This window comes from Ovis aries, chromosome 4 (genome assembly GCF_016772045.2).
Source record: "Ovis aries strain OAR_USU_Benz2616 breed Rambouillet chromosome 4, ARS-UI_Ramb_v3.0, whole genome shotgun sequence".
In the NCBI taxonomy this organism is placed as follows: domain Eukaryota; kingdom Metazoa; phylum Chordata; class Mammalia; order Artiodactyla; family Bovidae; genus Ovis; species Ovis aries.
In genome coordinates this window covers 108,295,474-108,311,551 of record NC_056057.1, presented here as the reverse complement: position 1 = coordinate 108,311,551, position 16,078 = coordinate 108,295,474, and the positions used below count along the sequence as shown (strand labels likewise).

General features: G+C 43.7%; 2 protein-coding genes across 2 annotated transcripts in view; one reads left to right on the top strand and one right to left on the bottom strand.

The window, feature by feature from the left end:
• The window catches only part of LOC101116903 (olfactory receptor-like protein OLF3), a 211,943-nt gene that overhangs the window by 58,717 nt on the left and 137,148 nt on the right, over positions 1–16,078 (bottom strand). The gene's annotated exons all lie outside the window — the stretch shown is intronic.
• The window catches only part of TCAF1 (TRPM8 channel associated factor 1), a 55,854-nt gene continuing 52,789 nt past the window's right edge, over positions 13,014–16,078 (top strand). Inside the window, exon 1 of the mRNA XM_027968900.2 lies at positions 13,014–13,156. The gene's annotated coding sequence lies outside the window, so the exon portion shown is untranslated. The remainder of the gene's footprint in view (positions 13,157–16,078) is intronic.

The following is a 16,078-nucleotide window of genomic DNA, read 5'->3' as shown; positions in this document are numbered from 1 at the left end:
TGTATGGATGTGAGAGTTGGACTGTGAAGAAAGCTGAGCACCGAAGAATTGATGCTTTTGAACTGTGGTGTTGGAGAAGACTCTTGGATTGCAAGGAGATCCAACCAGTCCATTCTGAAGGAGATCAGCCCTGGGATTTCTTTGGAAGGAATGATGCTAAAGCTGAAACTCCAGTACTTTGGCCACCTCATACGAAGAGTTGACTCATTGGAAAAGACTCTGATGCTGGGAGGATTGGGGGCAGGAGGAGAAGGGGACGACAGAGGATGAGATGGCTGGATGGCATCACCGACTCGATGGACATGAGTTTGGGTAAACTCTGGGAGTTGGTGATAGACAGGGAGGCCTGGCGTGCTGCGATTCATGAGGTCGCAAAGAGTCGGACACGACTGAGCGACTAAACTGAACTGATAATGGGTTGTGTAAACTTGAAGAAATATACTTTCTGTACATTAATGTGTATGTTCAAAGTGAGATATTGGAAACTAATGTGCAATGTTCCTACATATAAGTTAAAGCGAAGTGATACTGTGTATCAAGAAAAAAAGGATAGAAAAGTGTTCTAAGTAATCAAATAAGAAAGCTAACAGGACCTCAAAACTCTGTAAATACATACAGCTAGGTCAGCAACCTTAGATGTCATTGACACCATATTTGGAGACAGTTTGCAGGGTTATAAGGTGGAGTGCACTAAATTAAAATAGCATTGGAGGATGGTATTGCAAGAGAACCAAATGGATTTTTGCTAAAGAAACAACTTCTCAACTGCTTAGCAGACATCCCCTTAATCAAGTAATGAACATAAACATCATTAGTAAAAGGAAAAATCAAAATCATGGAACATCCAATAGAATAAAGCCAGTATCACTTCTGTGATACTCTTGCCAAAATGCATCACCTGAAACCATCACAAAGAAATAGCAGAGAAAAGTAAATTGAAGATATATAAATCTCCTGGTATAGTCTTCAGAGGTTTCAAGGTCATAATGTGAGAGACTGAAGAACTCTTCTAGACTGAAGAAGACTAAAGGGATAATGACAATTAAAAGCAACGCCTTGTACCGTTTACATATTCCTTTATATTTTTAATAAAATGATAATTGTTTTTTTCACATTTTAAAGGATGCAATATCAAAAGAAACTACCATCTTCTAAGCAGAGGAGTGTAAATTTACCCATCTGAAATATAGGCCTTAATCACCTAGCCATTTTTGTTGAGTTTTTCACGTATATAGTAACATGAGAAGCTGAATTTTAAATTTAATTTAGAAGTCTAATTATAGTTACATTTTCATTCAGAGATATTGCCCTGAAATTTAACTTTCAATAGAAATTTTAATTGAAATGAAGTTTTTGTTTATATAGAATAAAATTTAAGTCAAGGTATGGAAAATAAATTGATCATAAATGAAGCAAGTGTTCATAACCAAAAAAACTCAGAAACTCCCATATTTGCTTGTAAAGCAACAACCAAGTGCTTTATAGGACCTAATTCAGGTAGATTTATGCAGAGAGACAGAGATGCATTGCAGTTTATCATAAAGATGCATGCAAAATCATTTCTAGCCACATATTCCAGGTAATAATCTCACTTTAAAAAGTAGGTACTGCCAAATCCTTCAGAGGAGATAATGGAATCCCCAGGGGTCAAGGAAGTTTGGCTGATCAATAATGAATTGGGCAGGACTTTCATTCAAATGCCCAACCTCTATTTGGGCTTCCCTGGTGGCTCAGACAGTAAAGAATCTGCCTGCAATGCAGGAGACCCGGGTTCAGTCCCTGAGTTGGGAAGATCCCCTGGAGAAGAGAATGGCTCTTGAGAGTCCCTTGAACTGCAAGGAGATCAAACTAGTCAATCCTGAAGGAAACTAAATCTGAATATTCATTGGAAGGACTGATGCTGAAGCTGAAGCTCCGACACTCTGAATAACTGAGGTGAAGAGCCGACTCATTGGAAAAGAGCCTGATGCTGGAAAGACTAAGGGCCAGAGGAAAAGGGAACAACAGAGGATGAGGTGGTTGGATGGCATCACCAACTCAATAGACGTAAGTGTGAGCAAACTCCGGGAGACAGTGGAGGATAAGCATACCTGATGTGCTACAGTCCAGGCGGTCGTAAAGAGCCAGACACAACTTAGTGACTGAACAACAACAAACTTTATTTAGCAAAATCGTCCAATAGACTATAAAGACTTTGTTTAGCTTCCTGTGAATTCTGCCCAGGAGAGTAAAGTCTGTGATCTCATGCCCATCCAGTCTTCATGAAGAATAAATGTTGAGATGGCCTCTCTACCTGCATCCTCTCCTGGCCCAACTGGTGTGTCTTGCTGTCTCAGTCCTCTCTGCCTTTAGAAGCAAAGAGCCACCATCAGTTTAACCTGCCATTCTGTCAGCTTCAGACAGACTGACATCAAACTCTGAGACTGCACCTTGGGTCCAAGATGCGGCCTCAGCAATTCTATCCTGTGTCTCATACTTCTCCCTGCCTTTGGCTTCCTTCTCTTCCACTTCAATTATACATTAGCAAAAAGAACCCAAATGGCTTCCAGGCTGGTTATGCCAGCAAGTCATTCAGTTGTGTTTGATTCTAAATGCCTCCTGTCTGTGCCTTGACTGAATCAGGCCACATTTTTAGGGCCTTTATGATTGCTACAGAAAATTAGGTGTAATTTCATTTCATAATTAGAATTTTTCGCCCATTCACTGATAGTCAGAAATCTGCATATACATTTTCTCAGTCCTTCCTATTTTAGCGATCTATATTCTGACTTATATACCATCTCATTTCTTTAGCATTTCTTATCTCAGAACACTTTGGTGGCGAGTGAGAATACTGAAATTCTGTTGGATTGTGACTTTGTTTCTGGGAATTTAATTGTGTATTTTAGTACTGAGGGGCCTTCAGCGACCATGATCCTGCCCCTGACTTCAGGTAAGATCTCATTATCCCCACTAGAAGCCAAGAGAGCTCAAGAGACCTGCCTAGAGTCTCAGAATAACGTTTCCAGGCAGGGGGGAATCAAGGGCAGAAGGAAGTTAGAATTAATGCAATAAAATTAGGGCACTTGGTCACTTCCATTGCATGCGAGTATCCATGGTTCTTGTCAAACCCTCAACTTCCTGAGAACCAAGGGCATTTCTGCACAGGTTAATGCCACTTTCTCATTTTCCTAATGGTTTTCTTTCTAGTTCTAAGAACTCCGAAATGACAGTGAGGGAGGGGATGTATCCTAATCGGAAAGGTGACAACGGAAGAGGGAGCCAAAAACACCCTCACCAGGAAGGAAAAGACAAGTAAAGGACTAAGTGTGCTCCCCAGGTGGTGGTGGTGCTGCTGCTGCTGCTAAGTCGCTTCAGTCGTGTCCGACGCTGTGTGACCCCATAGATGGAAGCCCACCAGGCTCCCCTGTCCTTGGGATTCTCCAGGCAAGAACACTAGAGTGGGTTGCCATTTCCTTCTCCAATGCATGAAAGCGAAAAGTGAAAGGGAAGTCGCTCAGTCATGTCCAACTCTTAGCGACCCCATGGACTGCAGCCTACCAGGCTCCTCTGTCCATGGGATTTTCCCAGGCAAGAGTACTGGAGTGGGGTGCCATTGCCTTCTCCCCAGGTGCTAGTGGTCCAGAATCTCCCCGCCCCAATGCAGGAGACACAGGAGACATGGTGGGTTCAATCCCTGGGTAGGGAAGATGCCCTGGAGGAGGAAATGACACCCCACTCCAGTATTCTTGCCTGAAAAATCCCATGGACAGAGGAGCCTAGAGAGCTACAGCCCATGGTGTGGCAAAGAGTCTGATAGGACTGAGTGACTAAATACACACACACACACACACACACACACACACAGGGCTGAGTAAACTTTGATGCCTCTCTGGACAAATCCCTGCTTTAGGCAGAAGATGGGAGACTGCGGAGAACCCATCCCGAGGGTGCAAGTTGAGGGCAAGGGAACGGGGAAGAGTGACCTTCATTTTCAACCCAGCTGGAGGGCTGGGGGACACAAAGCCAAGATCTCATGGCAGAACAGAGCAGAAGCAGGAACAGGACACATTAGACACAGAAAATATTAATACCAGCATGTGGCTGCAATCTCCACTCACTTCATTCTCCTACCAGGATCCTAGCAGCAGAGCAAACAAAAGGCAGGTCTGCTCCTGGGCACCTGCCCTCAACACCCTCTTCTCTGAGAAAATTGAGTCTGAATCCAAAGCCCCATAAGCCGACTTTGCTTCCACAAACCCTCTCTGGGGACACAGAGGCGGCGGCTGCAGCCCCCACCACAGCTCACTGCACAGCCTCACAAACGCCCCCTTGAAGTAGCTGGGCCATTTTTAATCAGTGTTCTGCCCCAACCGGTCAAGGATCACCGGCACAGCCCATTAACAATTTTCAGGCAAAACAAAACCAGAATCTGGTTAATAAGATAAAGCCTAACCTTTTTTTCCCCTTTGTGCTGAGCCCAGTTTCACATGCTCACAGGGGGCCACATGCAGAAGTCTTTACTCGGTTCTTCATACCAGAGTTCCTAGTGTGGAACGGCTACCACCACCAGCTCAGTTCTGTGGCAGTGTGCAGAAGCACTGCACACGGCACTGCAATCGAAGATGGCACCAGGGGCCATGTGCAAAGAGACTGCTCATAACACTGCAGTCCAAGATGGCGCCAGGGGCCGTGTGCAAAGAGGCTGCTCACAACACTGCAGTCCAGGGTGGTGCTAGGGGCCGTGTGCAGAGGCTGCCTTCCCTGGCGCTGCCATCTGGAGCCTTGTGCAGCAAGTATTGGGTTGATCAAAAAGTTTGTTCAGTTCAGGAATACTTGTTCAATAACAGCTTCCCCGGTGGCTCAGAGGGTAAAGCGCCTGCCTGCAATGCAGGAGACTAGCGTTCGATCCCTGGGTCGGGAAGTTCCCCTGGAGAAGGAAATGGCAATCCACTCCAGTATTCTTGCCTGGAATCCCCTGGATGGAAGAGCCTGGTGGGCTACAGTCCATGGGGTCGCAAAGAGTCAGACACGACTGAGCAAGCTCACTTCACTTTAACAGTCTTGGTTAAAATGAAAAATATGTCTTTTAAAAATCCCAATGAACTTTTTGGCTAATCCAATATATGAACTGCAAATCTGATTTTAATCTAGTAAATCTTCATAACCTCCCCATACTCCAGTTTATATTAGAAAATATGCCTTTCTTTCATTTTAGGCTCTATATGTGTTGGACTCAGGAGAAAAGAAAGGAAAGGAAAGCCCATTAGGCCTCACATGTTTCTATCTGTACCAAAAGGGATCTCAGGTAATATGTGGAAAGCTTATATAAGGTTTAGAAAAGAAGATAGTCCACTGGAAGTCCAGAAGAATACATTTATATTGGGTTGTTGAGAGTATAAATATATAAAATATTTCTAGAGGATAAATTGGCACTATGTATCAAAAATCTTCTAAATGCTATGTCTTTTGGCTCCTTACTTCTACGTCAAGGAATCCATCCTATAATCAGAAATGCAATCAAGCTGTAAGTAAAACATGCAGATCAAGATGTAAGTAAAACAGATTTTTTTAACAAGATTATTTTGACTAGCAAATTTCTGGAATCAACTAATTTCAAAATGGAAACTAACTATAATTTCAGTGAGCAGAACTGTTATACAGTTATCAAAAATATATTTAAGCAATGTTTAATGTCATGGGGAAATGTCATGGGGAACTTGTGGTGAAAAGACTACAACATAGAACTGCATACAACACACACAATAATTTGTGTCATAAGTATCTGAACATATACAAATCCAAGAAAGATACCTGTATCTGTTCAGTTCAGTTCAGTCACTCAGTTGTCTCTGACTCTTTGCAACCCCATGAATCGCAGCACGCCAGGCATCCCTGTCCATCACCATCTCCCAGAGTTCACTCAAACTCACATCCATCGAGTCAGTGATTCCATCCAGCCATCTCATCCTTTGTTGTCCCCTTCTCCTCCTGCCCCCAATCCCTCCCAGCATCAGAGTCTTTTCCAATGAGTCAACTCTTCACATGAGGTGGCCAAAGTACTGGAGTTTCAGCTTTAGCATCATTCCTTCCAAAGAAATCCCAGGGCTGATCTCCTTCAGAATGGACTGGTTGGATCTCCTTGCAGTCCAAGGGACTCTCTAGAGTCTTCTCCAACACCACAGTTCAAAAGAATCAATTCTTTGGCACTCAGCTTTCTTCATAGTCCAACTCTCACATCCATACATGACCACTGGAAAAACCATAGCCTTGACTAGATGGACTTTTGTTGGAAAAGTGATATCTCTGCTTTTGAATATGCTGTCTAGGTTGGTCATAACTTTCCTTCCAAGGAGTAAGCGTATTTTAATTTCATGGCTGCAATCACCAACTGCAGTGATTTTGGAAACCCAAAAAATAAAGTTTGACACCGTTTCCCCATCTACTTCCCATGAAGTGATGGGACCAGATGCCATGATCTTTTTTTTTTTTTCTGAATGTTGAGTTTTAAGCCAACTTTTTCACTCTCCTCTTTCACTTTCATTACGAGGCTTTTTAGTTTCTCTTCACTTTCTGCTATATCTGAGGCACTTTCACATCTACATATCTGAGGTTATTGATATTTCTCCCAGCAATCTTGATTCCACCTTGTGCTTCTTCCAGCCCAGCGTTTCTCATGATGTACTCTGCATATAAGTTAAATAAGCAGGGTGACAGTATACAGCCTTGACGTACTCCTTTTCCTATTTGGAACCAGTCTGTTGTTCCATGTCCAGTTCTAACTGTTGCTTCCTGACCTGCATATAGGTTTCTCAAGAGGCAGGTCAGGTGGTCTGTATTCCCATCTCTTTCAGAATTTTTCCACAGTTGATTGTGATCCACACAGTCAAAGGCTTTGGCATAGTCAATAAAGCAGAAATAGATGTTTTTCTGGAACTCCCTTGCTTTTTCGATGATCCAGCGGACGTTGGCAATTTGATCTGTGGTTCCTCTGCCTTTTCTAAAACCAGCTTGAACATCTGGAAGTTCACAGTTCACACATTGGCCACAGGACTGGGAAAGGTCAGTTTTCATTCCAATCCCAAAGAAAGGCAGTGCCAAAGAATGCTCAAACTACCGCACAATTGCACTCATCTCACATGCTAGTAAAGTGATACCTATATAGATATAGGTAAATTAAAAGTGATTAGAATAACCACAGTTATCTTTAGTACTAGGAATATATTTAGGTGACTTAAATACTTTTTGTTCTTTGATTTTTTATATTTTCCCAATTTTCTGTAATGAACAGGATAGTTTTATAATGATGAAACATGTTATTTTAATATAGTAAACCAAAATATTGACAAAGTTTTATTCATGTCCAGATTCTAGAAAGTTAACACACCTCTAGGACTAAACCTGGCAAACTTAAAACTAAAGCAATCCATAGACCAGTTTGTCCTCAATTGTTATTTCACAGAACTCTGTCCCACACATGTTAATAGGTACACCAGAAATAAAAGTTTCATTTTTAAATAAATATAAACAGCTTAATAAATGTATAACAGCTTATTGAAAATAGAATTTACTATAACAAAGGACATACATTCCACAAACATAAGAAGTTAAAATCTGGAAATCTACTGGATCAATTAGAAAAAACAGAAGAAATTGAATAAGATGCTTCACTCATTCCGGATTTTATATATTTTAGTATTTGTTGTTTCTGTTCAGTCACTAAGTCATATCTGACTCTTTGCAACCCCATGAGCTGCAGCATGCCAGGCTCCTCTGTCCTTCACTGTCTCCTGGAGTTTGCTCAAACTCATGTCCATTGAATCAGTGGCAGTATCTAACCACCTCTTCCTCTTGCCGCCCCCTTCTTTGGTTCAATCTTTCCCAGTATCAGGATCTTTTCCAATGAGTCAGCCGTTCGCATCTGGTGGCCAAAGTACTGGAGTTTCAGCTTTAGCATTAGTGCTTGCCCAGGGTTACATGCCTGACATCTAGGCCTTGACTCTGAGAGAATGGCTTCCTGGCAGAAAACTACTTAGAAGAAACTGAGTGGATCTGGAGGTTCCCACGCTCCCAGCCTCTGGTAGTACCATCATCAATAACTCCTATACGCCAGGAAATGTCCAAGAGTGGCTCCCAGGAGTACCCCAGCCTGAACACTGGCCAAAAGAGTGTCAACTTTATTTTTTTTTAATCCTGCTTTAAAATAGGTAGTTTTTCTTCCCTTAGAAGGATGCTAGGTCATTTTTTCTTTCTCCAAACCACTTTATTTGAATTTCCAAATGAGATTTAGAGAGAGAGAGAGAGACAGCAAGAGAAAAGAGACTGCAGAGTATATATTTGAGTGACTAGGAGAAAAATGACTCATAAAACTTTTTAAAGTTAAAGTAAAAAGTATGATCACTTGAGAATTTTATAAAAGAAAACAGATGTTTTCCAGAAATGTGCTGGTTCACATAAATGCTCACTTCTGTTAGATGGTAATTGGAGCAATTTCCAAGGAAAAATGGCAGAAGCAGGCCAGGTCCCAAAATTCCCTTCCATCAATATTTAATGAAATTAACTTAAAGAAAGGTGTTACAGCACAAAAGAAATAGTTCTTAACATACAGCAAAGAAGGAATGGGGCACAGCCTCATTTCATAAACTTCTGAAAGTGAACGTAATTTAATAATAAATGCATGGCCCTTGCTATATACCAGGCTGTGTTCAAGTCACGTCTTACATAAAAATGGGTATTTGAAGCCAGGTTCTAGATCTTGCCTCTACAAAAAATTAGATTCTGATTCATCCTGGAATGATGCTTAAACACTACCCTCACTCATGTTTCCAACAACCTCATCACTGAGAAATTGTACTAAGGAAAAAAGGTGAGTGTACCAAATGCTAAGTATTCTCACTGATATTATCTAGTTCTGAGTCTGTGGAATGACATGGGAGTAGCCTGGGAAAAAGTCAGAGTACAATTGGAGAGGTAGAAACTTCTCTCTACCTCCACCATGGTCTTGGCAAAGAATAAGGAAACTTGTAGCACTCAAGGCCTTCCAGGGTTCAAACATATCACGCTCTGAAGAGAGGACACGCTGAGCCCAGTGGAGGAAATCCCAGTGCAGAACACTTAGCAATATTCAGATGTTCTTGCTGTGGTGAAACATTTACCTGAGCAGTTCTTCAGCTTCTTTGTTGAATTCAGTTTAGGCTAAAAATAATACTGTTAGGGAATGAATTTTTGTGTCCCCCAGAATTCATATGCTGAAATCTTAAACACTAATGTGAAGGTATTAGGAAGTATGGGCTTTGGGAAGTCATTAGGTCATGAGGCTGGAGCCCTCAAGAATGGGATTACTGCCCTAGGAAGGGGATGAAGAAATCTGAGCTTTCTTTGCCATGTGAGGACATCAAGAAGACACTATGAACCAGGATGAGGGTTATCACCAGACACCAAATCTACTGGCAACTTGATCTCAGATTGCCCAGCCTCCAGTACTATGAGAAATTGTTGTCATTCAGTTGGTAAGTGATGTCCGACTCTTTGCAACTTGGGGGACTGCAGCACTTCAGGCTTCCCTGTCCTTCACTGTCTCCCAGAGTTTTCTCAGAGTCATGTCCATTGAGTTGGTGATGCTATCTAACCATCTCATCCTCTGCTACCCTCTTCTCCTTTTGCCTTCAGTCTTTCCCAGAAATAAATATCTTGCTTAATTCACCCAGTTGATCTTTGTTATAGCAGCCCAAACTATCTAAGACCGATACCTTTTATATTAAAAATACTGTGTACAATATGACCCTCTTTATTATTTTTCCTTTATGCCCATCTCTTTATGCAATGCATTGCTTTCATAAAAATAAGGAAGTCATTATCCTAAAAAAGAGATGGCACTTAATATTTTAAAAAAAAATCTACAGTTTAATCAGTCTTCCTCCAGTTCTCTCCCATCCTCCCACTGTTCCTAAATTAATTATATTTACTGCTCAGTGAAGTTTTTACTTAAGACTGAGAAAACTTGATTTCAAACCACAAAATATCCCAAGCATAAGCTTTAAATTTTTTCCTCAGTGGTGTTTGTAATAATTCCATTTTAAACATCTATTTCTGTCCCTATAAAAGTTCATAGGGAGGGTCATATGAGGAGATGAGGAAGACAATGGGGAGAGAAGGAAGCAACCATAAAGACTCTCCAGGAGTAGATTTATTTATGAGTTTTATCCCAGACTAGAGTGAAGAGTTACAACCAGTGTACTGAAATCTCCCCTTTTGCTAAACAACATAGATCTCTAAGGGGTGGTGAAGGGGGAAACAGCACAAGGAAACACAGGGAGTAAGACCTGTCTTGAGTTCATTCTTCACTCCTATAAAGAGAAGCCCCTGTGAGGGGCTTGTATTCAGGAGTTCCAGCAACAAGAGCCATGTGGAAGTAGTTGAGGTGGGTACATAGTACTGGACAGCAAGTTCCAAATGAGTAACTCAGGGGAGGGTGGGGCTGTATTAGAGCTCTCCAGAGAAACAGAACCAATAGGATAGACAGATGAATGGATGGATAGATAGACACATAGATAGATACATAGCTGAAGATTTATTTAATATTAGGAATTGCTCCCACAATTATGGAGGCTGGCAAGCCTAAAAATCTGCAAGGTGAGTCTGGAAGCTGGAGGCCAAGAGAGTTAATGGTTAATTCCAGTTTGAAAGTCAACAGGCACAACACTCAGGAAGAGCCCACGTTTCAGCTGGAGTTTACAGGCAGGACAAAAAGCCACACGTCCCAGTTTGAAGGCAGGAAGAATTCCCCTGACTCAGGCAGGGTCAACCTTTGTGTTTGCATTCACAACCTCTGCTCCCTTCTCCTTTGCCTCCTTAACTGAAAACAGGCAAGACTCTGGCACTGCCCTGCCAAAGTCTGCTCTGGCATTGAAGGGCAGACAAGGGGGCATGACTTCTCAGAGGTTTCCAGAAGTGAGCAACCTGCCACCCAGGCCCAAAGAGGTAGTTTCTGACTACAGAATCCTTTGAGGGTAGAAGGAAAAGCCAATGCCTGGACAGGTATGTGCAGTTGAGGGGTGGGACTGCTGGGGGACCTGGTGGATGCAGATGGGTGTTGAGAGACTGCAGACTTAGCTTTGAGCTTTCTCTCTCATTCTCTCCGCCAAGACAGCTGCATTTCTCTCTCGCCATATCCCTGCTCCTCTCAAAAATGGACAGCACACAGGCAACATGTCTGCTCACCCATACTCTCCCCAGACACACCTGCAGAGTCCACTATTTTCCGTTCAGGTTGTTTTTGCTGTGCAATTGGTCACAGAGTTTCAGAGCTAAAATATATCATCCAATTTCTACCTTTATATATATATTTTTAAAAAAGGAATACTGAGACACAGGCAGCAGAAAGGGTGGGCATGGAGTATGACCACAGGCTTTCAGTACAAAATCCCTGAGGCCTAGATTCCTGGCCCTCCAAGCTTTAGGGTGTGTGTGTGTGTGTGTGTGTGTGTGTGCGTGTGCGTGTGCGTGTGTGCGTGTGTGTGTGTGCGTGTGTGTGTGTGTGCGCGCGCGCGCGCGTTGGGGGCTGGCAGGAAACAGCCAGGGCAGTCTGTGAACCTCCTCCAGCTTGCAAAAACACAAGCACACTACAGACTTCAGCCAGCAAATTCCTGGCCAACTGCGACCCGGCTGTTCTGCTCAGCCTCTCTCCTCCCCCTGCTGCCGCCCCTCACCCCGGGCCCCTCACCCCTCCTCCTCTGACGTCAGCAGCATGCCCTTTGCTGACTGGCTCTGGGCCTGAGGAGGAAAGGAGCGCAAGGGGAGCTCAGGCAGACTGGGATCTTACACTGACCGCCACTAGGAGTTTAGGAAGTCCTTTCTCACACATGTCACATGTATGTCAACAACTCTGAGCTCCGAGTAGCAGCAGACTTTTCAGTGAAAGTAAGAGAACAAGGCAAGTGTTTTGATACCATGTTCTACCTACATATTATCTGGGGGACAAAGATGAACTATGAACAGAAAGACCGAAGGGAAATGAGCATTAAAAAGGCTATAGAATTTAGAATTGAGGGAGGCCTATTGGATCCAGGGCACAAAGGAACTAACAGGTCAAACTTGCTCAGAAATAAATAGAAGAGGAGAAGCAGAGAACGGGATGTGACGACAGAAACAGAGATCCAAGGGATGAGATTGTTGATTAATGGAGCAAGGGGCCCCAAGCCAAAGAATTTGGGCAGCCTCTCAAAGCTGGAAAAGGAAAGGAAAGGCATAGTCCGCTAGAGGCTACGGAAGGAACAATGAGCCCTGCCTACACCTTGATCTACCTAGCTCGCTCACTCTCTGGACTTCTGACCTACAGAGCTGCAAGAAAACAAACCTGTTGTTTCAAGGCACTGAGTTTGTGGTCACTTGTTAGGGCATCCATAGGAATGGAGCACGCCCGGCTAGTAAGAAGATGAGGCACGCACTTCAGTGTCCAGGTTTTCAACAGCCATGTCTTTCTTTCTCTGCTTCATGCCCAGTATCTGTCACCTACCCGTTGGTTAGCAAAAATTTTTCACACCTTCCCTTTTATTTGCTTTATAAGACAACTCGTGACATTTTAAAACAATTCAGTGGTTATGAAGATAAGTATCAATAGTCAACTTCCTCATTCTTATCCCTTCTCTCCATAAAAGCAAAGTGAGATTGATTTCTTCTTATGGAAGAATGTAACTATACCCTCCATTTTAAGGCAACTTTATTCTTGTAATTAAAAATATGCCTAGGACTCATACTTAACTTGCCCTTGGAAATAATTGTGCATTATACTTTATGAAAATGCATTATCATTTTCAACCGCTCACTAGTTCATAGTCTGACGGATTTACAGCAAATTGCCCTGCTGCACTCCCAGGGCGGGGGCTGGGGTCTCTATCCTGGATGTGAGGCTGCATCTTCCTGCAGAAACTGACACAAAGCGGGACCTCTGCGATTCCGGGCGGTGGGCCAGGCTCCGCCCCCACCACCGCGGCGGCCAATCAGCTCCCGGGACAGCCTCCTTTGCGTCCCGCCCTGTCCTTTCCACGTCCCGGGACTCGGTCAGCCGCCCAGTCCCTTTTCGCCTGAGGCGCTCCTGCCCCCTGGGAACTGCGGCCGCCCCCTCCTCGCCGGTGCCCTCTGCCCCCAACCCGCGCTGCAGGGAATAGCGGGGCTAAGGGTGAGTGTGGGCCCGCGATGGGCTCTGGACAAGAGAGGCCTGGCGGTGACACAGGCCACAGCGCGGGTGGCCGCGCGGGGAGACGGGGCGACGTGGGGGGATGCCCGGGACGTGCGTTTGTGTGGGGTCCGGGAGGCGTGGGGACTGCCACGGGGCCTCTGCGGTCCTCGAGGGGAGGGCAGCGGACGAGTCCACCGGGAGTTGCTCGCTGTTTACCTCTCGGCCCCTCCCATGATGAATCCCAAGGGCTCCATCTCAGTCCCCTTCTTGTTGCATTGTTATTCACCCTTGCTTGTCCGGAGATAAGGGACCCCCTGTTTTTCTTGTGCTTTCTTTTTGCGCTCCCGCAGGGAGCCATGGAGATTTGAACCGAAAGGAACCTTGGAGGACGAATCATTTCGCCTCCTAGGGACTTGCTCTTGATTTCTTTGCGGGTAGCTGGCTTCTGCAGAAACCCAAGGTGAAAGTCCTCTCCTCCCCGAGTGCTCCAGGCGCCATCCGGAGTGTGTCTACGGCAGAGGAGGAAAGGGCGAGGGGCGAGAGAGTGGGTGCGGGGAACCGGGTGGACAGCTTCGCCTGCAATGCGTTGGGCCTGAGGAGGTCAGTGCTAAATTCAACAGTTCCCAGGTAAACATCCCCCAGCTGGCCACTGAGTTGGCTCATCCTGCAATGGCGAGGCCTTTCGTATAGGAGAAAAAGATTTATGAATCAGATGATCTTGGAAACTTCTTGGAAGAAGTGCCAGTCCAACTAGACACAAAAGGGCAGAATGAATCTGTCTAGCTGACCAACCACCCATCCATCCTTCCATTCCTCAAAATATTTATTTGTGAATTGACTTAACTTCAGTACTTTGCTTTCTTTTTTTCTTTGGTTTGATTTTTTTAAAACATTAATAAAAGTTGTGCTTGCATGCTAAGTCGCTTCAGTCATGCCCAACTCTTTGCGACCCCATGGACTATAGCCCTTCAAGTTCTTCTGTCCATGGGATTCTCCAGGCAGGAATACTGGAGTGGGTTGCCATTTCCTTCTCCAAATAAAAGATATATAAAACATACAAAGTGAATGCCTAACCTTCTCCTAGGTCAAGAAATAGAACATAGCTTAGAAGCTCCTCTGTATCCTCAGTCATGCCCATCTTTCTCTCTTCTCAGATATAATATCTATCCTGACTTTTGTATTAATCATGTCCTTGCTTTCCTTTATTGTTTTTTAGTTGCTTAAGTTGTGTCCGACTCTTTCTTGCATGGACTGTGCCCCACCAGGCTCTTCTGTTCATGGGATTTCCCAGGCAAGAAGACTGGAGTGGGTTGCCATTTCCTTCTCCATGGGATCTTCCCAACTCAAGGATCAAACCCGCATCTCCTGCATTGACAGGCAGATCTTTACCGCTGAGCCACAAGGAAGTGTCTAATATATTCCAAAACCATATATATGTGTTGGCTTTCCCTATTTTTTACTTTCATATTAATGGCATTATACTATATGAATTCTTGGGTTTTTGAGGTTCACCCCTGGTGATGATTTCTTCATTTTCACTGCTTATAGTTTGAGTAGCTTCACCAACTCAATGGACATGAATTTGAGCAAAGTCTGGGAGATAGCAAAGGACAGGGAAGCCTGGCATGCTACAGTCCATGGGGTTGCAAAGAGCTGGACACAACTTGGCATTGAACAGCAACATACTTTAATTTATCCATTCTACATTTATTGGTTATTGCTCATTTGTGATTTGTATTATTAATAGTATTGATTGCTATGTAACCAATTACACCAACACTTAGCAGCTTAAAACAGCAAAACAAACAAATGCTATATCTCACCGTTTCAATGAGTCAAGAATTCAGGAGGAGCTATGCTGGGAGTCTGACTCACTGTCTCTCACTGGCTATAAGCAAGATATTGGCTGGGGCTATAGTCATCTCAAAGCTAGCTGAAGGAAATCCCTTTCAAGCTCACCTAATATGAGTGTTGGCAGACCTCTTGGCCTCACTGGCTTTGGTTGGACACATCAGTCCTTTGCCACATGGGCCTCTGCATAAGACCTAGTCATACCATGACAGCTTGCTTCCACCAGTTTGAAGGCTTCCAGACACAAAGACAAGACAGAGTCTTTTTGTAATCTAAATTCAAAAGTGACATCCCATCATTTTTGCCATCTTCTTTTTACTGGAAGTGAGTCACTAGTTACAGCCCATACTCAAAATGAGACGGTTACACAAGACCAAGAAATATCTGGAGGCAGGGATTGTTAGGGCCCATTTTCCATTGTGGCTCAGAGAGTAAAGCATCTGCCTTTAATGCAGGAGATTGGGGCTCAATCCTTGGGTCGAGAAGATCCCTAGAGAAAGAAATGGCAACCCACTTAGTATTCTTACCTGGGAAACCCTAGGAACAGAAGAGCCTGGTGAGCTACTGTCCATGCGTTTGCAAAGAGTCGGACACAATTGAGAGACTACCATACACACACACACATACACTACAAGGGATATTAACAAATAATGCCCTGTATCTATCTTGTACGTGCCTTCTGGTTCACTCTTGTTCCCTAGGGTGTACACCTAGGTTATATTACTGGGTTATAAGATTTCTTTATATTCAGCTTTATTAGGTGATTGATAAACTGTTTCCAAAACTTGCACTCTCCAGCAACAGACGAGAGTTCCTCTGTTTGCACATACTTGTCACAATTTGGCATTATCAAATTTCATTTTTAGCCAGTTTAATAGGCATGAAATAGCGTTCTATTTTTATTTTAATTAGCATTTCTCTGATAACTAATGAAATTGACCATATTTTCATATAATGATGAGCTTTCTCTCTGGGAAGTTCTGCTTCCCAGAGTTCTGCCTTTTATTCATTTTCATATAGGGTGTTTGTCTTTCTTATTGTCTTATTGGAATGCGTTCTTTATGCAATCTG